The following is a 26,101-nucleotide window of genomic DNA, read 5'->3' on the forward strand; positions in this document are numbered from 1 at the left end:
GCGATCGTTCGTCGTCATATTATATACATGTTTTTTCTAAAATTCGAATATTGTTATTAATATATCAATAAACACACATTTCGTTATAATTTTATAAAACTTAAGGCTTCGCATTAGTTTTATTTGTAAATTAATTTCTACACAGTTATTAAACCTATCGTATAATATAATGCATTAAAAAAAAGAAACTAATCATAAAAATATAAAACCGAAAGATATTATTTGTACGAGTATTTTGATTATATATTAAATATATTTACATACTGATGAATAATTTTTGGGGACGAATAATTCTCATGAAACGTTTGCGTTTCAACCATTTTACCAAAAGCTTAGGTAAAATATTAAAAATGGGGACGCTAACTTATATTACGTTTTCGAATAATATAAAGTTTGTCGGAATGAAAAAACATTTTGAATTTAAATTTAATTTATATATAAAAAATATATTATTATAATATGTATATTGTATTTGAATTTTTGTAATTTAATTTTTTAAAGTAATAATAAAAAAAAGGAAATTATTAAAGTAAAATATATGAAAAACTTCTATAATGACTGAATTAATGTAAGTAAGTAACAACCTAATTCTAAAGAAAAAAACATTCTATATTTCTATGAAATTAATTTATTATATTTTTATACGAATAAAGCATTTTAATTCATTTAAATTTACATAAGCTTACACTGACAAAAAAGTATTCTATAAAAATTTAAATTAACAAACAGTCTTAATGTAATGTTTAAAAATAGTAGGTAAACAAACAAATACGAATGAAAAAAAGTGATTGAAAGCTATGGAAATTAGTTTTAATAAATTAATTCCAAGTATAAATGTTAAAAGACAATTATTCGTTATTTCCTTAAGAACTGAACTTATTTAATCATCGGCACGTTTACAATTACTTGTTAGACAACATTACTTCAAAAATAAATACGAAATCTATTAATTTTATTTTTATGGAAAAAGTTATAAATTTTCTTTATCTCATAAGAGTTTTACAATACATCCCATAGTTTGAAATCAGGAGAGTTACAAATCCTTAGAATTTATACTTGGTTGTGAAAAAAGGATGAAAATAAACAAAAACGGATTGATATTTTTTGGTTGTAAAAACGTGAGTACACAAAAAAAAAAGCAATCGAGTGTAACAATTGAAGAATCTGCCGAAAAAATTCCATGGAAAGATTTCCAAGCATTTTAACCGAAATCAATTTCTATGCATGACCACGTACTATTATTTGATCGTATATTTTTATATACATAATACATACACAATGTATTTACTAATTTTCCATTCATTAACCTTTATAAGGACGTGATATTTAAATATTTACTCGATATGAAATTGATATGTTCTATTTGTTCCAGTGGAGTTTTATCATAAATCCATTATTGTAATTCATAATTTATTGTTTATTGGATTACGACGTCCGAGCGGCAAAATAAATTCAAAACCATAACAACATTCTCCTGCTAAAAATCGAATCATTGCCGAGTTCTACGTCATTTCCTGCAAAATGATTAGTGTTTCCCCGAACTATTCCCCGACTATTATCAATGTTTAGCACGGTCCACACAAAACACTCATTAATTGTTAATACTGTTATAAACCGAAATTTGGACCACTAAAGTTATTTGAATAATAATTTACCTAATGTACAATTGATCTCCAACAATCCGTTGGGTATAATAGAAGTCGAATATTATATAACATATATATATATACTCATAAAATTAATTATTATCACATTAATATTGTGACATTAAATAATATTATATTTGTAAACTCCCTTTGGGTATTTGAATACATATATATATATATATATATTAAAACGAACTGTATTTTGTCCGTCGAAATCATTGTAATAGTTAATTTACAACACACGAGAATATTAATATTTTATAATTCAAATCGCTATTAAAACTTAATCGTGTTTACCTAATATATTTGTCTATACCTAATATATTATTAGGTAATATGTACCTAATAAGAGAATAAATATATTATACGGTGTTAAAGGTATAAACTATACTTGCAAGTACATTATGCATATACTATATGGTACGTATTTAAATAGACATTCATTGTTTCGATGTTAAAATAGTTTTAAATATCTGAACGATGAAGAAATGAAAAAGTATAGTGTTTTGTATTCGTAATTCTCCGTTTGTCCATAATACGCTCACTATAATACCAATGACACAAAGCAAAACGTTAACTCTGATTTGGTTTTCAATACTTTCTTTATAAGAAATAACACGGGTGGAATTAAATTAGTAATATGATTCTCCAGGTAAAATAAAGAAATAAATAGTTATTACTGCGATTCGAAGCGATGAATTATTCATAAGCAAACCATATTTCAACAAACAATATTTACGAGTACGATAATATTTAAATGCGTTTTGGTAATTTTTCTTTGGAATAGAAAAAAATTGTTTATTGAAGCATGATGGCTCTTCGCGATACGTGACATAAGATTTTTGCGCGGAATTTCACGGAAGCTTATGCCGAAATACTAAAAAAAAAAAAAATGCAATACAATAATCATAGACAATTAATTCCAACTTTTCGGTCAGTATTCATAGATGCAATAAAACGCAAATAGTATATTTGTATGACATATTCACTACAAGATAGTAGTAATAATGTTCAATGTCTAATAATTTAATTGAAATATGATTATAATTCATACAATATATTATGGAAAATATTTTCATCGTCGACGGTTTGAGTATTTTTTATTTTATGTTTAATAACCAATTGTTTTAGTTCGTAATATAGACATTAAAAAAACAATCATGACATCTATCCCTTAATTATAACGAATACAATTTTACGTATATATATATATATATTTTGCGCATTGCATTTATCATAGTTCCGTGATAAGTCGTTTTATTTAACAAGTTGGGCGTAGACGCGTAGAACGTTTAAATTAAATATATCGATTAATCGCCCCCGTGCTTTCGTTAATTTGACGTTCCAATAAGTCAAAGTAAATACTGAATTTCAAATTTTCAACCATCACATTTTTTTTTTTTTTTTATATCAATCGATTTTTGTTTCAACGCCGAACACCACGATTCGATTTCGTGGCTGAATCTCGTCAATATATCACAGTATTCTCGGCGAATTTAATTTGTATACGTTCGTAGGTCACCTGTTTCTAAAATAAATTGACCACAATTTTAGTGCATCAAACGAAATATTTTAGCGTATACAGCGTGATATGAGAGATAAGCTTTATTTTTCGCACAATATCAATATAATAAAATCCGAAATAATCATTCGATGGACGAATAACGCATCGATGGGTGCCTAAAATATAGATATAACGCGAAAAAAATTATTCGATGTGAGTGATCAAAAAAAGAGAAACTGATGTTTGATCGCACTGTGATTATCAAGTATAACACTTAGTTTTGTACATCTAATAAGTTTTCTATTAATTTCGAAACGTAATATTAATAGCAATAATACAGTAGTCACTCGATCGTAAACTGTTCACGTAAATAGCCGAAAGTGCTGCTGCTGCTGTAGGTCTTGTCGTTTATTATTTCGTTATTGAAGATATTTTATGTGTTCGCCGGGAGAGTAAATGGATTCGGAGTGTCGGAAACTGATAGTTGATGGTTTATATCGTTGCGCGTAGTTGCGGTTCCTCGCGCAGTTAACCCGAACGGTCACTACAATAACAGAGATAACGGGTACTAATGACCGTATTATGTTATATATATGTGTGTGTGTGTGTGTGTGTTATAAATTGCATATATGTAGTTAGTAATGAAACGCAATATCAACACTCTAAAGAAGAGATGATAATAATAACAATAATAATAATGATATTATAGTCTAAATAATTACGCGCACTACCGTTTTAAATTATCCACTTAAGTCGGTCTATACTTGGCATACGTTTGCGTTTATCCGAAATTATTCGGCAACAAAATCTAAGTAAAACGTGTTAACTGTGTCCATGCGTGAAAATATTATATTTTATTATTATTATTATTATTATTATTATTATTATTATTATCTAACTCTGAATGGGGAAATAGATTTTAAGGCCATTATGAAGCGAAGATGATACTTGTTATAAATTTGATTAGGTATAATATAATTTGTTATTGTCTAAAAACCATGAAAAACCTACGAATTATTTGGAATTTTTCCACGGCCCTATACATAATAGTTTTATATTCATATATACTCAGTTATTAAAAATAAATATTTACAAATCAATGTCCAAAACACTTTTATAATTAGCACACATAGAACGCATTCGTTATTTTTGCATCGTTCACGGACCCATTTGGAGAGTCAGTCGATCGACCATCACAGGACTGTTCAGCACTGATTTCGTTGTACCATTCAAAATCAGTAACCATACATTGGCACTAAGTGGCGAAAAATAAGTACATTGAATGGTAGGTACAAACTTCAGTAATTTCGAGGTCCTGGTAACATTTATCTTTGCTGTTTCCCTCGATCTGAATCTGGCAGGTGGTTAAGTTTGGTTAACAAACTATGGCCGACTTCCATCACACTAATTATAAGTACAAATTAGGCCAAACGAAGATTAAGTGAAGACTTTCGCAGATGCATCCGCAAATGGTATAAATGTCTACAAAACGAAAAAAAAACGTCTAAATTAAACTCGAAAACAAAAACGTTAATTATTTAATAACAATCGTAAAAGTTAGTTTAAAAATAAGGTGACTGGCGGCTTAATATAAATCTTCAAAAGATTTTGATTTCGATTTTTTTCCGAAAAATAATTAATCCGACAAATTACCTATTTTTAAATAATTTTTTGCTCTTATTTGTTTGTTTATTTTCATAAATAAATACGTTATTATGATTATTAAAAACACGGTTTATAAATTGTCCATTGACATTAAGGACATACGATTCGGGATTTATTCTTTAAAAGCTATCGAACTTATTTTGCATGTGATTTGAATGTAGCCATTCCACTTGGCGGGTGAATAACTATTGAGAGCTGAGACTCGAGTCTTCGGGATGGTATAATACTATTATGTACCATATATCATATATTACATAAACACAGCGTACTCGGGGAGATTAATGTGTCCGTATAGGCGTGTGCGTGTGACGTGTGCGTCGAGTGTTAGTACGAAATGCGCTCGGAAACTTAATCTTCGATAATATAACGATGCCCGCGTTCGTTCGATGTTTTAATACCGCTCGTCGAAATACAATATTATGTATACTCTTGAAGAATTTATTATTCTATATATTGCGTCCATGTGTGATTATTGGTGGAGGATCACATGGTGCGGGGCTCGAAGGGACCATTTCTCCACCCCCCCCACCACCTCTTCACAAGACAAATACCTAAAAACGTCGGTAGGATTCTATTGTAATTTCTTACTCGATATAATGGAAGTTGAAAAGGTTCTACCATATTTTTTGTATTTAAACCACAAGAGAACCAATATCAGTATTAACATCATAATATATAATATATTATGTATTTATAATGCTCCGTTATGTTTTCTCATAGTCTAATGCAATATACTTATTATATTGTGTTCAAATGTACAAATTTATATTGTATTTGTTCAAGCCCGTTGGCGATCAGTCCACAGATATAAGCAATTCTCTGAGTGCAACATTTATTAGTCTTATTATTTTAAAAATCTGAAAATATCTTATTATAAATATTAATTTTCAACTTATATAACAACATGACATATTATGTTATAGATATATATTATATTTTTTTCCCAAGGCGACTTAAGCGTAATTGATGCAAAGACCTATTACAATAAAATAAAAAAATGAAAAAAAAAAACAATTACTAAACTAAATAAGTCCTTCGGGATTTAATTCAAACTGAAAGTGTCATCTCCGGGTGGCTTCTTTTCCCAAATTATGTTTTTGATGCTCTATTATATATTATATCAAAAATAAAATTCAATTCAATCACATTAATGTATACTGAAAAATAATTATCTCAACAGTGAATGAGTTTTAATAATTTAAAACAATAATGTAACTTAATAATTCTCTTAGTTTCTCGTAATACTCGTGAACTCGATATTAAATTTTTTAGTTGATTTATCGCTAATAAATAGCTATATTAATATAATATTATTATATACATAATATATCAAAAATTAATGTGGAACTAAATACCTAACCGTAGTGTCGTTACATTTACGCATTTGTTTAAACACCTATGAGGATTCGAGTAAAGTTTATTGAAATATTACAAACTTAAATTTAGTTCAAAAAATATTGACATATTATTAAATAATAACATAGATAAATAATGGATACATTTTAGTAAACTAGTACGATCGTTTTAATAATATTAGCATAAAATATTTAAAATAATAATAAAATTTGGACAATTAACATAACAGTTGGACAGGAATACACGGTTCAATATAATTAAACAAAACGTATAATGTTAAGTACCTGGTTGAGTTATTATTCTCGTATAGTCACTATAATATTACGAGCGAGTACATCTATACAACATTATATTCGATTACCGACTATACATTGAACAGATCGTTTCACTGGATATTCCGCAACGGCGATACAAATACATAATACTATTACGTCGTATCACATAATAATGTAATAAAAGTGACTACTTTTCATTCGGTATTCGGTCTATTGAAAAAGATAAGCGCGCTCAGGATCCCGTGCGTAATCTCTGGATACGACTTCCTGTGCTCGTGTATTGTATGGTTTAGCCTCGTAAATGGCGGGCAACGGATGTCCGTTATTTGTCTTCGGGAGATTTGTCAAGTCCTATAAACCTTGATCCCGGAGTCGAGTGCGGAATACGTTCGAAAAGTAAAATAGATAACGCCGTAATGATCAGATGTAAGAAAAAATAAAAATCAATAAATAGGTCCATGCATCGCGGTGGCCGGAGAATTATTGTCAAAGTTACGATACAAAAGTAACTAGGGATTTGTCGTGTAATGCGGTCATACGTGACTTTTGCGTCTTCATAACTTATCTAATCAATATACAACAAGCTGCTAAAAATAAAATAAAATAAAAAAATTTCGACAACGAAAAGGTAGGTTTTTTTTTTTATATTTTTTTTTTTTCCGCTCGGGGCTTCCGCTTTCCAGAACCATCAATCTTCGAGTTTTGGTACTCGGCAAACTACTTTTAATTTCAAACTTTTTTCTGTTTCGTACCATTACAACAGCGGTACCCTATTAAACATAGGATGACTAACGGGTGTGTATACGCATACCGCACGCAACGCCACTCGACGACCGCGATGCGAGACGGGACGGGGCGATCTATATTCATTATCGGTCGATCCGCGGGCCCGTAAATCCGAGCACACCTGACAGATAACGACGAATGTGTTGTATTATTTTTTTTTTACGTTACAATTTTTCGCCGTCTGGCGACAATATTATTACCGGACGGCGGGCGTTACTCGTGGCAGCGGTGTGCGTGTTTTGATTTAAATGGTTGCCGTGATGATTCGACATCAGACGCGCTTTGAATAATTTCACAATCCACCGCTCACGTTTTACGATAATATTATTATAATTACTATAATCATCCACTACCTATACATAATAATAATAATAATATAATCAATAGTCTCGCGATCAAAATAATAAACCATTATTCGACCACTGCGGCGGGTCTGGCGCAATAATATTTAACAAGACGAAAACTTTAATTGATTTCACTGTAATATTAAGCGAGACGAAATTATTATTATTATACCGCAGTCTATTCATCACGATACACAGTGCAGTTTTTATTGCCCTAATAAAATATATCCTTCGAAGGACATCCCTCGGGAGGAGACCCGGAGAACGGCCGCTGTAGAGATGAATTCATCTATAACATATAAAAATGGGCCTATTTGTATATACAGGATATATTTTATTATAACTACTAAAATTAGATACATTGCCACATTGATATGTTTAAATAAATGAATATTACATTTTTTAACCTTTATTTGTTTTTCGATAAATAACCTTTAAATATTATTTGTTTACAATAAAAAGAAAATTATAATTATGAAGGCATACTCGCGTATAGTCATGGAACATTCGCAATAGAAGAAAACATTACTAGAAACAACGGTCCACAATATTTTATTTGTTTAAACTATTAATTGAAAAACAGGTTAGTTTAAGTATTCTCGGTCATTTGAGAAATACGTGTTTCAACATTCGAACAAATCGTTTTTGAAAATACCTAATACTTATATTGTGTTTACAATTGGTTGCATTAGTGTAAGACTTGCAGAACAAATTGTTTTTATAAAAAATAAATTAAATGATATTTAAACAATAAGTGTAGTCCGGAAGCCTGGCTCGAGAAATTTGCGGGGAACCTGCGACTCGTACATTTTGGAACTAATTTGGAACTACTTATATTATAATATTGCGAGTTGCAGTAAGCTCGATCGGCGCGAAACCGGATCTCGCCGACATTATTTATTATTTTAATTTTTTTTTGTTTCGTGGTTCCGAACTCCACCACAACCTCATTAAAACGATTGCTATAAATATCGTATTATTGCGATTTACCCGTGTGAAGATAATAATAACATCGACGATCGACAATCTCGCTGCATTGTACCTCACGTTATATCATCTTATTTGTACTCGTATTGTGCGTGTTTCTGTATGGCATGCTAAAATCGGTGTTCGAAAACAATCGGGAAAGTTAAAGACCGCGACGGACTATATATTAGGTATATTATACGCAACTATGCGGTGTTCCTGATAATATATCTATATATAATAGGGCCGCATCCGCCGCCCCATAGTTTGGGACTCGTGTATATAATATATATATATATATATACAATACTATTGTTATATTATCGTCGTCGTACCGAAAACACGGCATTTCGTTTCGCGCCCACCGCCATTACCTAATAATAACCGTGATAAACGTGTTGCGCGGTCGACGGCGAGAGCGGTTCGAAAACTTTACGCCGGACACTCGGCGAAATTTAATAAGTACAATGGCGCGAGTATACGCCTAAGTTTCGACACGAACTTCTCTGTGCATATTGTAATATTATATTATCGGTCGAGTCGACGTCGTCGATTACGCTCGCCCGTATACTATTATATCATTATAATAATAACTTGGCGTAATACGTTATGCGCGCATAGCAGTTGTCTCGCCCCCGATCATCGCGATGACGACCCCGCGGCCAGTCTCCTCGGGACACCACTCTAAATAATCGAACGGTCCACTTCCGGGTCATTGTAAATCACTTAAACATATATCCGTACGCTGCACTCCTTCCGTTCGAAACTTTTTTCGGGTTCTTCGCGCGCCCGGCCGTCACTCGGAACTCGGGAAACGCGAAGAAACTTTGCTGTGCTCCTCCCTCCTCCCCCACCGACGACGGCGAGACAGGTCCCAACAGACGTACGTACACGACGTGTGTACGGGTTGTTTTCTCGAGACGAAACAAACGGCTCGCGTGCAACAACTATACTGCTGTTTAACGCCACTTGTCAGACGCATCGCGCGGAGGCGTGCGCCGCGTTCGAAAACATATAACGAGCGCGCGCGTGTGTCGTCGACTTTTTGTCTCTCGATGACGATAAAGTCACCGGCGACCGAGTTTACGCTCGGTCGCGTGGCGTTTCTTCCGCCGGGAAAATAATACTGAGAAAATCGCGTCGGCACACACGCTCCATTCAAACGGTTAAATATTATTTTTATTATTCGTAATGTAAACGTTTTTCGCGTAAGATAAAAACCTTTGTTAGAGTGAAATAATTTCCAATCGATAATCTATCAACTGCGGACAGTATGATAAATTTGAAAACAACAATATTTTGTTTCCGGTTATCTAGTTTTGGCGTTATATAATTATGTGGCCCCCGAAGTACACGCGTCATATTAATACGTTAGTTTCAGACGTTCAAAACGAGTAATATATAGACTTATTATGTAAATGTCTACATAACATTATTAGCATACTGCTCTTTGAATATCGTCTTCATTACACAATATTTCAAAACTTACTACTTAATCGCAAACAATAGATACCTACAACTTACCGTAACCAACTGTAACATTAATAGTGTTTATCTTCAGTGCGAAAAGTGGCAACTCGAGACAAAAAGATACTCTGCAGATGATGAAACGGGAATATTGTTAATTTGCGGATACTGTTAAAAATATTATAAATTACGATAATACACTCAAAGGATTATAGTGTATATTATTATTCTGTTATTGTGCTAACTTTCCAACTAATAACTGACGATACGGGTGGGTGGGTTATCATGCTCGTAACTATTCAATGACTCAGCGCTTATAATTTTCATTAAAAGTTCGTTTTAACCTCAATAGTCATTCTACATAATATTATTATTACAGTCTAGCAATATTGCATTACTGCCAAACAGTTTTCAACATGCTGATGGATAAAAAACTAGTCGTCTGTAAAAAAACTTTGAATCATTTTCTTTAATCTTTACTTTATTAATGTAATGAATAATATGAATATATGAATTATAGTAATTATATTGATACAAATCCTCAAAAACAATAACATTTTAATATTTTCGAGATCATAACTTACTATATTATCATATTTTTAATTTTTTACAAGTAATGGTCAGATTTTAACTGTCTTGTGTTGACTTATAATTTCAATCGGTTATTTTTTATAAAAATATAGATTACTATTCTATATAAACGTACACACACACTAGCCGGTGTTCGCGCGTGTGCCTAATAATTTAACGACATTCAGTAATTACATATTACACTGATATCAGTATAACTTTGATGTTATACTTTACATATATTGACTTATTATAATATGATAAGTTTATGTGTAATACGCATTACGTTAAAAATGTACGTTTAATGTCAAACGCATTATATTCAAGCGAAAATAAAGTATAGAAACGTTTAAACAAGCTATATAGAGTTTTTATTAAAAAAAAAAAAAAAACAAATAAATAAACAATAATAAGACTTTATGCACAATATAAAATTTTGTTTACCGCTCAAAAGTACAGTATTAAATCTTGTGCATCAAAAACATAATACGCGTAGGACGCGGGCGAGTAAGCGCAAGAGATAAGCGTTATGATAGAATGGGAACAAAAAACAGACTGGAAAATACGCTATATTAAAACGGAGTCGGGAAACTCACCGTGCCGGGGCGCATTTATATAATGATCATTAGCGACTCCTCGCAAAAGTCGTGTCGGTAACCCGTAAATTACAACATTATTCAGGACCCGGCCGGACGGCGAGGGGCCGACTGGCGTAATGTATGTATATTCGTGTTATAGTACTGCTCGAGCATGTATACTTTCAGAGACAATGGGTGCAACGGGAGTTTAAAAAAAAAAATACGCATAAATATATCTCATTATCAGTTATACGGCGCGAATAATATTACACACGGCGTGGCGGTTCGGATGCCTAAGACCATTGCGCGGGAAGACACACGACCTCGTGCAGTGTGTGTATAGTAATGATTTAACCGTTTTTAACTGAGCGGCGCTGTCGTTTAGTTTTTTTTGTCCATTGGAATGGCGTCACGTGATCGTGTAACACCTTTTCGGCGATGGGAATATTAATAACAATAATATATTTAGTCGAAAACGATACGGCCAACACGGCGGCGTATTTTACGATATTATATAGTCTACGGGGAAATAAATGTATCGGATTATTACCTATTCGTAGGGACCCGAACGTTACATCATTAAATTATGTCGCCGAACAAACATATTATTATTATTATTATTATCTTTTACACGTCGGAGGCTGTAGATATACCACTATTGCTGTTATTCGCACGCACTACGCGTAACACACGTCATATTTTTGTATCACAATATCACACTTATCGGACTCTCTAACAAGACTCGTAACAACTGATACGCTTTCGTCGCGGCGGCGTCGATCACTGCGCGATGAACAAGTATTGGGGGGATTCTATACCTAATTTAGGCGAGTGGTACCGGCACGGGCGATATGGTAATGGTCCGTAGGATAAAGGTTTACGAGTTATAGATATTTCGATTTTTAACTATACAAGCCTTTTGTCCCGTATTTATTTTGGTAAAACAAATTCACTGTTTACCGGTACCTCTTATCTCGAATCGTATAATTTATACAATACCGTTTAAAACTGACATCTACACCGCTGACTGATCGAAAGTCGTATTTCGAACAAATCGCGTTTTTAATCTAAACAATTTATTCGTCGTGACCCCGAACGATCGATCTAAATAGTTACATATTTACACGGTAAACGCCGTACGAGTGACGTATTTATGCGTTGTCGCTGGTTTTATAGAAATTTGAATTATACGATATTATCAACACGACGAGTTTGTGTAAGAAAAAAAACGCATAATACATTGATAGTACTAATTATACAAGTCGTAGAACATATGAATTCAAAATATATAGGCCATACATGGACCTCTGCCTACATTCTATCATAACTAACTAACATAAACTAAATACCAATTATTTATTATAATAAAAGAATTTAGTATAATGTACCGAAAATTTAACCCGTTTCCATAGTAAATATCATAAGGACGGCTAATAACCACGCAGTTATGCTTTAAAAAATAAAAATAAATGAGGAGTTATTTTTTTATAATTAAAAACAATTCATCTTCGATTTTTGTTTTTAGTATTTATGTTTAAATTGTATAATAAATAGGCACATAATACTATTATATATTATGTTTCTATTTAAAATATTTTTACTATTAATAGAATCAATAAAACTGTATTTTACTGATAAAATAATGTATTTAAATATCGAACTTGCATTCAATTGTGTTATTTAAACATTTAGTCGATAAAAAGTAATAATTGTCATATATTGGAATTGTCAAATACTAATTTATATGCATCTCATGTATATCGTGCATAGTTGAATGCAATAATGTAATTTATGCAATTAAAAATATTTAAATGACAATGACTAATATTTTACATATAGCCAGCTATGTAGTATAAAATAAAAATCCCACTGCAATTGAAAGTTAATATATTATACGGTCGATTTGTACTTATTAAATTTGACGGACTGTGTACGTGACTTTAAGATCTGATTTTTAAAAATATCTCAAATAAATATTAATTGAACATTGTTCTCTGCAAAATTAAAGAATTTATTACTTTTCTCTTTTGTTACTTTCTGATAACAGTTGGAATTACTAATTGAGTTAAATCTCCTCCGTAAAATCCGCTTTCAGAGAATATGAACTATTATAACATACTGTGATAGAACAATATTATGAAGAAACAAAATTTCATCGTAAATGTTAATCTCCGAGTTCAAGTATGGATGATTCCATATTTTGAACACACCATACAATCATAGACGTTTTCGTGAATATTAATAATAATGGTAATGCCATTTTTAAGTTTTTAAAAACTTTTATATAACCAGATTTTCTTGTTTTAAAATAAGACACAGATGAGTAAAATATTCATAACGTTTGGTAATCTGAAATTCCTATTAAATTTTGATGAAAGTACAAAACAATAACAAACTAAGTTTGGACTTTAATTAAATACATATTTAAAAAACGATTTATTGTTAAAATTTAATTTATTTTTTATAAATAAATAATATTAAATACTTACAATAAATATATTTATTCAATATAATATGGTAAAATGTATATGCAATATTTAATCAACGTATAATTCATAATATGAAAAGGCATCTTGTATTTTGGTTATTAGCTAAAATTAGGGTGCGTTAAGTACCTATCTACTGTTATGTATTTACGTAATATAATACACATTTATGGTATATTATAATAATGTGTGTAAAAAAAAGTAATTAATCGATTATAAATCATTTTAAATTAATGTTGTTATGGTTCATAAATTTTAGTAAATTCATAGTATCACTTATGATTAATTATTAAAATTTTAAAACACGCAAGTGCAATACAAATTTAATATTACACATGTTTCAAAATATTTATATTAAATTTAATGAATGTTTAATATTTTATATTGCATTTCTATATTGAAAACACTTCATTACCTACAGCGTTTTACTAATAATAAAACTAAACACTATTCAAAATCATTTTTTATTTGATTTGTTTTTAATTTTATAATTTATTTTAAAATGTAAAAATAAAATTCCAAACTACTTTACAAAACTTAATTAATGACTTAATTAAGTAATGCAGATATTTAATACCTCGTGTACTTTTCTAAACATGTTATATTGTGTTTTAGTTACAGTTTTAAATTATTATTCAAACAATATAGACGTAGTTTGAAACCACTTAGGCAGGTACATATAAGATAAACAGAGATTTTCGTCATAGCTTAAGAATTGATTTATAAATACATTATTGGGGATAAACTAAATTTACTGGAATAATTTAAGTTCAATATCGAATGCTGTAAAAACTAAAATTAAAACAAATATTTACATAATATAACATTTACCTTTATGTATCAACAAACAATTTCAAAGAGCTTAAAAACATTAGGGAGTGCACGAAATTAATCAATTTTTCAATTTCATTTAAGTTGGTTTAAAAAAAAAATATACACATATTTATTTTTATTTCGAGTAATTTTCAATTGTGTAAAACCTTAGAAAACTATAATATAATATAATATAATGGAAGCATAATTATTTTCTCATCTGATCTGTTAAGAATGTTTGATTATTATAATAATCACTGTATGTAAAAGTTCCATCAATTAAAGTTTCTATAGATATTCCGCAAATAGTTTCTTAACAATAGGTAAACGTAAAACAATTTAGTCGTTTTTAAAACTCTTGTACTTATTAGATAAACATTATTGAATCGATCCTACTTAAGGGAAAAGTCTATGGATTTTATTTTTATGTGACTTACGGGCCACGTTAGTCATTTAAACACAGTTTATTAGCATAACACGATCAAATATAAAACGAGACATGAAGTCTACAGCGGTGTACACCACACTCTTACGATGCATCATCTATATCAAATGTGATATGTGAAATACTTATAAAAACGAATTTATAAAATATAATATATCCCATTTTTTGTTTATATTCACCGTGATCACACGACTCGTCCTTAAAAATATCTGTTGGTATTTCTTATAGTACAGTTTTTTTTTTTTAACGACGTTCGTCGCTTATCACGAATCTACTCTGTAGAATAAAAAAAAAAACACTACGTCAGTATTAATATTGTAATTGTATTGTACGTATTCTAATTTTATCGTGGACTTGTACCTTGCCCGAATTAAGACTGTATTTGACACGGAACGAATGTTTTCCGCGATGTGCCGTCATTTCGTGTCACGCGGGACCCGTTAAATTTGAATTATCGTGTAAGCTTCACGCCGAACAAACGTATAATGAGTGTATAATCCATGTCGATCGGACTTGGATGGTACACAATTTTATACTATACGACTAGAAAAATAACAATTATAAGTGTGTTTACAATAATATCGGTAAAACGAAGCGGTTTCGCAACAAGAATATTTAACTTTCACGACTTCGTGTCTATCAAAGTGTCAGCCAAGTATTTATTGTACCAATAAATCGTACGCTTCGATCGAAAACGTTTTTTGACATAATATTTTGGACAGTAATACTGAGCGGTTTCACGTGATATTCAACTCGTCTACTACGTCGTAGTTATTTATTTATACTCCCGACCTAGAAGATCACTTTTAGTAATAACTATTCCCGACATCTGTAGTAGATACTCTCAGCACTCTCATATATTCTACACCATAACTTTATAAAACATTATTGATATTAGCATACCTATCTACCTATATTTGAATTAACACTTACATATCGTAAATCGTTATCAATAATGTTTAACCCTATAATAAGATATTGTATGAAACTTTGTCATTCGCATCGCTGTGATTTCCAATACACACGAAGCGTATTATAAAAAAAAAACTTATTTATACATTCGTCCGTCCTCTAACTTTTTGAATAACATTAAGTCTATATAATGCATATTTTTTTTATAAATATATATATATATATATATACTCTTTATATCTCACGAAATACACTATCATTCACGGTGTACAATATAATATACTGCACTTGAGGGTTACCGTCGTGTAAGTTGTATCCTGAATACAAGACACAACTTCCGTTCGAGTTCGCATTCAACGCGTATCGAAATACCATGTACAGTATATATGCGTGTGTTATTATAAAGTCATGAACTAGACAAACAAATCGAACCATAGTCTACAATAAGCGTCCAAATCGAATAATATAGGAACGAAAGAAATTCAAATTATTGTATATATTTGAACGAGCAATGGCCGTCGGAACTTTTATAAACTTTAAATAACATCTTTGCGGGAAAATAAAAAATGTAAAATATTAAACCCAGTTAAACCGTAAACTCGCTAAACTTTTTTAATATAAATAAACATGCATAATAATATACAGCTCAGATGTATATATCATATAGAACGTATGTAGTACATATAATATTATGTAAATTACATATTAAATATTTCTTACAAAACAAAACCAAGAACGCATTTCGAAGAAAGTCTAGTCCAAAGAGAAAATAATGCGGACAGGACGCGGTATTCGGTGAAATTGATGAAACGGAAAAATATTACATCGGAATCGGTATACTATATTATGATACGCGCATACAAACTTTGCAGAATCCGTAACGTTGATTTGTTACCTATAATAACAGTACACGATTCGGGTGACCCACATATTATGGGAACGCGACGATATTCAAATCTGACATTACGACCAAACTGCAAACCCACGGTTGTGTGATATGTTATATATACACACGGTGTATTCAAACGACTGTCGTCGATACGTCACCCATACAGAATTTTTCGATTGGGCACAAAAGAAGAATATATACGATCTGCTTGTAATATTACGGCTATGCGAGTTTTCTGTCGGAGGGACAACGTTTTTGAAAACCAACCTGCCAAAGTCCTCTGAAATCAAAATTTATGATATTACGGTATCGTAGTACGACGAAAACCACTCGAAATCCATTTTGTCGTAAGCAAATAATATATTATTATAATGTTATTGGTCGCATTTATATATCTTGAATACTTAGCATAACAACTCGCAAACATCTGTTCGAGAATGAACGACCAGAAGAGAGAGGGTTATCCTACCACTAGAAAATTTTGGATAAATTAAGTTTTTATGTGTAATATATTAACCAATACTTACTGCTTATAAACAACCAATATATTTTAATATTTTAACATTTATATATCTTATGTTTACTAATAACCAGATAGTTTGCGCATTTATGCTTTTAGTCGTTTCTTTTTATAGCAGTTTCAAAGCTCAAAAGTTTCACGAATCACGTATACGTACAAACAATGCACTTTCAACAAGTTTCTCAGAAGTTTTGAAAACCATAGAAAAAAATTAATTGTAAGGATGTATATGTATAAGACAATAATACATTTTTTTTTACCAAAGTAAATCTGTTTACATACGTAAACTCTTCTCCATTCATAATCGATTTTCCAATGCGGTGGTTTTTAATAATATTAGTATTTTATAATTTTTAAAAACCTTAATAACTTCAGTTCCTTTTTAGAAATGTTAAAAAAATATATTACATTTTTTTTAAGTATTAAACTTCATTATAGTACCTATATCATTATGTATTATAAAATACATATTATATCAACCATACAGAAAATAACATTATATTTTATAAATGTTCAAGTTATACGTTTGGAATTAGCGAAAGTTTAGGTGCTTTTTAAATTATTAAATTTCGAAAAATGCTTGTACTGTTTGTAGTACATATTTTTGAAATATTACATCACAATTCGCAACGTTATAATTTAATACTATATAGTTAAACAATTAAATTATATGATTATTCCCGATCAGCAGCATTACACGAAACAATTCAAATCGTTAGACGATTAATTGAAAACAAATCTAGTTTACTAACACGAGTTCTTTCGAATACGAATCCCGATGGCAGACACAAATAATATAAAAGTGTTGGAAACAAACAGCTATAAAAAATATATTATATCTATATTATATGGTTATTGTCCGTAAAACAATAATTTTTTTTTCCCTTTCGAATCGTCAGCGCAAACGTGACGATATCGTAACAGTATTTTTTTATCGTACAATAGTAAATTATACATAACAAACAGCATAAGCAAATCATTTTACGTATCGTTTTATCCCGACCACATTGATTTTAGTGTCCTACCGCATGCTAATATATAATATCATATTTTAAGTGATGACGACGATGAAGTCATAGGTTTTTTGTGTCCGCAAACGCGTTGAAAAAAAACACAGTCACCGATGACCGCGTACAGACTAACTAAGTTAAGATTATTATTACGTAGATTTCTTCGTTTTCAGCACCGCAGTCGGTTAGTAGGTGAGCACGAAAATAAAACATTCTTTTAAATGGATAACATATGACAAAATGCGCGTTTTACTGACGCAAACATATTTCAAACGTTTAATACTTCTCGGTGTTGCACGTCGTTCGGTCAGTACCGTTTTAGTAGACACGATAAATCACAATAATATATACGGTATAGGAACTATTTAACTGAAACACTCTTAATTTAAGTCCGTCTGTTTTCTGTGCGTCGTACGCTGTCGTACGGGAATTGCGAAACTTTACAAGATAAAATCGAATTGATAGTAGTTAGGTATTTATGTTTTTCCATTCATCGATAATGGCGCATGGACTTTATTTTTCCCCCAAACGTTCAGACGATAAATACTGAAAACATCGAAACATATCGAACGACATAATATTATCCGAAATAATTCGTAGTTAATAATTTTATTTTCCTTGTCGACTCATTCGGACAAAAACATTTCAACTCGAATACTACTCGGTTCTTCTGGGTCGGCAGTATTGTTTTTAATTTGCAATTTTTTTTTTTTTTTTAAACTTTATTCATTAGGCCTGTACCAAATTAACAACACTATTCAGCTCACAAACAAAAACAATCATTCGTACTTATTGTCGTCGTTCCTGTATTTTTTTGCTATTCTAAAACGCGAGTATTTTAAGTTTTATTTTCTTTGTAATATTCACTCGAAACATGTTAATTAATTATATTAACGACTACCCGACTCGATTATGACGCGGCGAATATGTACTAAATAATAACAATATTAAATTATTTACATCAATTACTATGTACAATACAACATACCTATTGTGTAGTTGTGCAACTAAAATTTAAAGTCATTACCTAGAATTTATCAGCAGAATAATAGTATTATTATATTACTGCTAACTTTTTAATGCGACGACGGACTACTCGTTAATTAATCTAAACGTTACTTAACGATTCATATTATAAAAAATTATTTCTGAATACTTGGCAATATAAATCGTATTACTGTTAGTAAAATTCTTTCAATGCAAATGGTAAATAATTAAAAATACGCTTTAAATAAAGACGTACTAAAAGTATAATACGCATCACAACCATAATTATTGTGCGGAGTCTGCAAGACTTGCGTTTTTTAAAAAAAAAGATAACATTAACTTGTGGGTACGTTCGAATTTAAAAACATTAATTCAGAGTATGCGTTGTGCGACCTTAAAATGGAGTTGACATAAACTAATTAAAAAACGCTATGTATTCATGATAATATTATTTTATATACCTTTTATACTCTGACCGTTACGTATTCGATAATCCCGAATGGAGTACGTTTCCCTCCATGTACCATGGTTAGACAATTTATCGTGTCGTTCTTCCGATCGTTTCAAGTCAATTATTATTCCATTTTCCATACACTTTTATTATTATTATAATAATTAGGTATGTTGCAAGTAGGTACTTCGAAAATAAATGTAGTGAACGCGCCATTTAAGAACGTTCTTGAATAGTACACACGAGTGTCTGAATATTGCATAGCTAAAACGCCGTTTTGGAATTTTTATTAACTATATTATAATATAGAACCTGTAAAATAAATAAAATAACAATGAGTGAAATTTCTTATCGTAAAAATCCATTTAAAAAATCTACGAAGTAACGATCGTTAGGTATAACTGTCACACGATATAGAACGAAATACAACGTTTGTATTAAATGTTCAAACAATTTTACCGGAAATTAGTGTTTAATTATAATATCGTTATACTTTTTCACGCGAACACGTACATAAGATCAAAACAAATCACGATTTATGCGTTACTGTTGAATTATTATACATATTTTAATCGTAACCAACCTTCAATAACTCGGCGAAAGAATGAGTGGAAAAATCGTATTTCAATCCGCTGTCGGAAATAATCGTTTGCTGGTCTCGATAAATGATCGTACTCCAGAGTTGAAAATTGAAACGCATACAGAAAATTATTGTAGTAATATCGGCGTTCTTAAAATTAAAACGACTAATCGTTATTTTTTTTATTTGTTCAACTCGTAATGATATTGCGGTGTAGGTACGCGTGCTCTTATAATACGTCATTTTTACAAGTTCGTCGTCGGTTATTAAAACATCGTTATTGTCACTGTTTCGTGAACAATTGTGATAATCTCGGCACCGTAACTCTACTATATACGTCTGCACATAATACATGAATATATTAATTCGGAAACGGGTGTACACACCACGCGTGCGTTATAATAATATAATAATATTTCACTATATGAAATAACCGTTCGAGCATTATTCGTTTGCGTTGGCGTGATAATATATATATATATATTATATTATATTATATTATATTCAATATTCGTGTTGTGTCGTTAACATTTTAATGTTTCCGTTGTTCCACGCGGTCGTTACGCGGGCCGAACGCGCTGTTAACGCGCAAAACAATAATAATATGTGTATTGTATTCGCGTTCGTTTCGAACATAATAATAACCGCTGCGCGTATAACAGTTCCGTAAAAATTTAGTCTAATGAGCTGACATACATAAAAATGATGTATGGTCAAACATCGCGTACGACCATATCGGGCTCGGAATGGCCTAATGGTTTCGACTTGACGAGAAATCATCTGCCGAGCAATTAATAACGCCTAAAACGTTTTACGCCGCCAAATGACAACGGGTAATGATAGGTACCTAGCTACCTAAATATTGTGTAAAATATAATGTATTGTTGTTTTTGTCGTTGTGTTTCATAAATCTGTGGCACATTTCAAAACTCGACGGAGTGCAAAAAAAAAATAATAATAATAATAATAATCGTTTACGTCGAAATACGTAAATAATGTTGGCAAAAAAAAAGTTTGATTTTCTTTGGGCAGCAAACGATATAATATTTATTTTTATCAAAACGAACTGAACGATTTGAGCAACCGACCGCAAAAAGAGAGAAAAAAGAAAAATTAATTTAACGACTTCCGTATTATAATACGCGTGTAACCATCGTTTGTGGCGCCATATAGTTGGTGTACAGAAGATTCGCACATAAAAATATATTTATAATTATTGTATATTATTGTGTATAAGCACAAACCACTGGCCACAGTAGTAGTAGTTGTGCAAAATAACCATCGGACTTATTTCAAGGGAAACGAGGACGCAGTCGTTTAAGTGACAATATTATTACTATAATGATAATAATATTATGTCACTGATATCCACGAAACTGTTTCCGCTTCGAGACCTCTTCCCCCCCCCTCCTTCCACTATCGATAGTATAACGTTATTATTTTATAAAAATAATAATAACGACGCGGAATAATAGCAATGCGATCGCCATCGACGCCGGCGTTTGTTCGAAACCAAACTTATCGAACCAAATTTGTTTTTACACCTCATAATCTAGACGGTCGGTGAGTATTTATTAAAAGAAAAAAAAACCATCATTTTATTCACCTGTACGTACAATAATATTATAATAATATGCGTTGTAACCTATATATAGAACCATTAATGTTGTTATAAAATTGCAGACGTCCACAGGGAAAATAATAAAAAAAATAAAACAATAATATGAGCCATAACTAAATAATATAACGTATCGAAATATTCAAATATTATTATAAAGTGAATTCCGTTTAATGTGATCACATCGATGAAGGTATTTTTATTCTTGATATTTATATTGTTTTATAATCGATCTTAAATACCATTTCGTTTACTACATTTTTTTTTTTTCAAATTTTGTCAAACACATTAATAGGCGTTTCTTCCTTTGCCATAAATAATCCTCCAAAATCTAGCACGGTTTATTCTCGTTTGATTTAATACAATTTTTTCTTTTCTTTTTACATTCGAGTGTTTTCATTGGAGATAGAAGTTTCGTTTTTAATTAAATTTCTCCATAAATGTTACAATTTTCCTAACACAATTATTTGTATAGTTCTTTTTTTAGTTTCAATTAATTTAAACGATTGATTACATTGATATTTTTCTTTTAATTACCATTCGTTAATATTATTTTCAGAAACACGAGTACCAAACGATTGAAAACTTTTATACGGAACGTATCATCGTATCGCGTTGTTTATTAGTCTCAAAAATATAATAAAAATGTACGCACATAGTCCATACTAAATAATAACTAAGTCAAACTAAGTATAGGACCCAGAGAAACGTTTAACAAATTATTAGACGAATAACATAATTAATTTCGAATATAAATATTTTAAACCATCGAGGAAAAAGTGTTCATAAAAGTAAACCAGAATTAAAAAATTTAAACGATATTATCTATAGATACACAGTTGTTCAAATTAAATATATATTTATTACTGAAAACATATTATTTAAATCTATGAATCGAAAGCATATTGTCATATAATCCTTAATCAGAATGGCCCAACAATATTTCAAAAAGTTTTTAATATTTATTATATCTGCCGTGGTATAGTATACCCTAATATTATCATGTTTTAATAGAGAACGATACACATTTAATAAATTTTATTTAAATAAAGCCGTCGTGATAGGTACTGTTTACATAAATATAATTTTTCTCATATTTTATCCAACAAATTTACTATATACACTTCAAAATGAACTGTGAAAAGATCTGTGAATGTCAATATCCATAGACTATACAAACATTATATTTTTTAGACATTTATAAACAAAAAAAAATACACGATAATATATTATACTATGACATTATTTTAAAAAATTTCACATTTTATATTATCATTTTATACAATTGTTACATTCGACTATAATTGCTATCATAATGATTATTAAGATGGCTTATTTATCTTGCGAGATTAGAGTTTATCACCTAACAAATTTGAGTGTGCTCGAAAAATGTGATCCTTATTTTTTGCTTTTGGAAATGAAAAATGTTTTTATCTAAGTGAACATTTAACAACTTTTGACTCTTCATCTTCGTTAACCCAGATTTTTTAAAGAAAGTTTTAACGTAGTATAAACAAAAAAAAGAACAGAAAAATAATCTTGACTTGTAACCCATAGGACCATACACCTCGTTTTATCCTGACTTTTTTTGAAATATAATTTGTGAACTATGAGTATCGAAAAACCGAGTAGATTAAAGTATATTTTTTAAATAATCGCAATATTCAATGAACAGAATAATAATTTAAACTTTCTGGAACCGTTAAATAATAAATAATACGATTATTCATCGATGTGTATTATTCACCGGCACATAAATTGCGTGATAAGTTCAAATTTTATAATAACGTTTTGTTTTTTTTTTTTAAATATTATGAAGCTGAAAAGCGTATTTTATATTATTTTCGTTAGCATATGCGTACAATAAAGTTTTAAAAAAATTGTCACCAAACCTAGGAAAAAATCATACAATTTTACTTCTTTCGTTTAACTTTTGAACAATTTCAGTATTTATATATATATATATTTTTTTATATAATTCGTAAACGTTTACCAAACCTATTTCCTTCACGACATAAATATTTTTAACCGCAGCACGTTTATATCGAATAGAAGGTTAGCGTGTAGCTAATTTAAGTGTACCTACTTTATACAGCTCTAATTTATAGTTTTAAAGTGACTAAACTGTGAAGAGCGACAAAAAAATGCTATATTTTTCTGGCACGCCTTTTTATCAAAATTACCTCAAAAGTAAAAAAAAAACAACAATAATAATAATAATTTTAATAAAATTGTTTAATATTATACGTTTATACAGATTGGTTTGCGTTAAAAAAAAAAAATCAACTCGCTTTTCATAATAAAACGCTCGTACGACGAATACAACTATATTATTCTTACGATAGCTTAACTACATGTTAAACAGTTTAACTATACAACATTATTATGACTACGCGTATGATTGTAATATCCGATGGTCACTACATATTGTACATATTTCGACTAGAATTTATCGTTAATACCTATTAAGCGTTAACCGAACGCGTTTTGTTTATTGTTGTAGTCTCTCAACAACAACTGCATTGTGTGACTACCTACCTGATGTAAATTATGTAACTATGTGTTGTACTTTGCCATAGTGTTTTTCATCACACTAATGAGGGTGTTGAAATGTTGTCCGACCGCCCAAAAACAACGTCTGTCGAGTTTTGTATAATAATTTGTCATGGGCGCGCGCACGTGTGCAGCGAATAGTGCTTTCGCTGCACCTGACAATTTATTTGGATTAAGCTCAAGACGGACGGTATGCGTTTGGATCGAACAAAAAAAAAAAACTAACCATAAGACTATTTATCAACGCGAAAATATATTATAGTCACTTGTACGCGACGTGGGCATATAAAGGAGGTATACCGCACACGCAGACAACGTTATACGTAATATTATATGCACAATATTATCATCATTTACGTATTTACAGGCGATAACCGTCCGATCGGGACACCGAATCAAGGGTGGATACAAGGGGGAGGGGCAATGTGGGCAATTCCTCCCACCCCCCCCCGTTCACGAAAAAAGTATCATATATTCCAACAGAGTTTTTTTTTTTGAAATAGATGATGTCCTTTTTTAGTTGATAACTAACAAATTACCCCTCCCCCCGTTTAGGGTCACTGTATCCGCCCTTGCACTGAATGTTCACGACACATCGACATCATTATTTTATGCGTTATTAATTATAAACGAAATAGGTAGTACGTTTTACATAATAATAATATTATACGTTTACCTCGCACGCCTTTTACCTTTGCGGCTCTATGTTCGCACGCACAACGAGGCAGACACTACCGACGAGTGGGACTGCAGATTAACATTATTTTAATGAACAATCGTCGGGCACTATACACCGGACAAAAAATTTCACGCACGCAACAATGACTGTCGTTTTTTATGCGTTTCAGCTCTTACGAGTACGCGTATATTATGTCGGGTACACGTGACGATGAAGATAAACGTTTCAGGAAAATCGGTAAACAGTGCGTCTGCGGTGTGTGTGTTTGAGTTGTACTAGTCTCAAGGCGATCGACTAAAATAATATGATAGTATAATGATATCGCATGCGTGTGAACGTAATATGTTTGTTAAATTATATGCGCTGCCAAACAATAATAATAATATTAATATCGTCGTTTCCGCAAAGATCGTGGCGACGAGCGATGGTATCGCGGACATCCGCGTAAATAATCTATCATATTATTATTATAACGATATGATCGCAACCCTGTGGCACGATACGCGTTACTGTTTTTCTTACATAATATGATATTCTAGCAACAATTGTTGTTTATCGTGTCCTTTGTCCAGCACCTGGCGAATACCTACTGACGATGTGCACGCGAACGGATATAGTATTTTCAACGATTTTATTTTTATTTCCGGATTTCTAAGCCAATTCCGCTTCGTTTTCGATTTTCGACTCGTTCGATATTACACCTTCGCGCGCGATATAAACATTCGTCGCGTTACCGGAATAAATTGTACTATGACCAAACCCTAATAAAACAATTCGCATTCAAATGTTTTATGTAAAAAAGGACGACTGGTTCTGTATTGTAATATACTGCATGCTACTAGTGTTTATAAAGCCACATGGTACACTACCTACGAATCTGATTTTTCTTTACAATTTTATTATAATATTATACGAACAATAATATCGCACGTTTATTTATGAATAATACAAGATCGAGATAAATATCGCGAGCAAACCGTAAAACTGTATGCTCGGCTCCG

General features: G+C 30.9%; 1 protein-coding gene across 2 annotated transcripts in view; it reads left to right on the forward strand.

Moving 5' to 3' along the window:
• The window catches only part of LOC113556210 (head-specific guanylate cyclase), a 238,113-nt gene that overhangs the window by 201,161 nt on the left and 10,851 nt on the right, over positions 1-26,101 (forward strand). The window lies entirely within an intron of this gene.

Source organism: Rhopalosiphum maidis, chromosome 4 (assembly GCF_003676215.2).
Source record: "Rhopalosiphum maidis isolate BTI-1 chromosome 4, ASM367621v3, whole genome shotgun sequence".
Classification (NCBI taxonomy): domain Eukaryota; kingdom Metazoa; phylum Arthropoda; class Insecta; order Hemiptera; family Aphididae; genus Rhopalosiphum; species Rhopalosiphum maidis.